The sequence below is a fragment of the Otolemur garnettii genome, unplaced genomic scaffold, assembly GCF_000181295.1.
Source record: "Otolemur garnettii isolate 467f Iridium unplaced genomic scaffold, OtoGar3 scaffold00011, whole genome shotgun sequence".
Classification (NCBI taxonomy): Eukaryota; Metazoa; Chordata; class Mammalia; order Primates; family Galagidae; genus Otolemur; species Otolemur garnettii.
This window is the reverse complement of record NW_003852406.1, coordinates 29,970,079-29,971,365: the sequence shown is the minus strand read 5'-3', so window position 1 is coordinate 29,971,365 and position 1,287 is coordinate 29,970,079. Positions and strand designations below refer to the sequence as shown.

Sequence of the window (1,287 nt, the reverse complement as noted above, 5' to 3'; positions counted from 1 at the left end):
CAGGTGAGTTTCTTAGCCTCTCAATGATTCAGTATTCTCATTTGCAAAGACGAATAATAGTCCTCACCTCACAGGATTACTAGGAATATTGAATAAAATACTAAATTAAATAATTACAAACTTATTAAATTAAATACTTAGGGTCTACCTGCACTTTGTTGACACCCAACATAGTTAGCTATTATTAAACCATATTTCAAAGACTCTAAAGATACATCAATTGTAAGACACATCCCTGACTTTAGAGATGTTAAGATCCCATCATTCATTCAACAGAAAAAGGACTCCAAAGCCAAAGACGTTTGGGAAACACCAACTTTCTTTCCTGTAAGATATCTCAGAACCTTTTCTCAAGCCTGTGGCTCAAAGGAGTAAGGCACCGGCCCCATATGCTGGAGGTGGTGGGTTCAAATCCAGCCCCGGCCAAAAACTGCAAAACGAACAAACAAAATATATATATATATGTCTGACTATTAATCATTCAAACATTCCTGGGTCCTGCTGTGCTCGCCTAACACAGCCTCTCTTCTCTCTGCCACCTGATGACACAAATGCAACCCGACAGCCACATCTGTAACCCTTTGGGGCAGCTCAGGACCTCCCCATGTTGCCTTTCAGTGCCATCTGCAGTGTAGGTATTGTACTCAGGGTTTCCCAGACTAAGCAGGCAATGGAACTCCTTCTTCATGGATTATCTTTCTTTTAACTAAAAAATTTCATTTTAGAGATGAGGTCCTCCTCTGTTGTGCATGCTGGGGTGCAGTGGCACGATCATAGCCCACTGCAGCCTCGAATTTTTAGGCTAGTGATTTTCAACCGGTGTGCCATGAGAGGATCTTAGATCATTGATTACATTATTTTCAAAAGAAGTTCAAAGTACAGTAAGTATATTCTTTTTTTTTATCAACATAATTTAAGTGTGTAACATAAGTATGTCGTGAGATTTAAAAGGTTGAAAAACCCTGTTATAGGCTTAAACAATCCTCTCACTCACCTCAGCCTTGCAAACTGCTGACTACAGAAATGAGACACTGCACCCAGAACCCTCAAGAGTTCTGTGGACTACAGTTTGCAAGTACTAATCAACTCCAGTGCTCTAATTTCATAGATGTAGATGAGGAAACTGAGGTCCAGAGAGAGGATAGACTTCCTGAAGTTACTCAGCTGGTTAAGTGCTGACAACTAGGCCACTGAACAGCCAAACTGGAGGCCCCTCCACTAAACCACCTGCCTCCCATTTAACCTGTCACCTATGCACTTGATAGTCCCACAAGGCCTCCTGAGTCC

General features: G+C 41.5%; 1 non-coding gene across 1 annotated transcript; it reads right to left on the bottom strand.

Moving 5' to 3' along the window:
- Positions 1 to 461: 461 nt before the first annotated feature.
- Positions 462 to 591, bottom strand: LOC111723449. The gene has a single exon (XR_002771978.1). It is a non-coding gene; the product is annotated as a small nucleolar RNA SNORA17 (small nucleolar RNA).
- Positions 592 to 1,287: the final 696 nt, after the last annotated feature.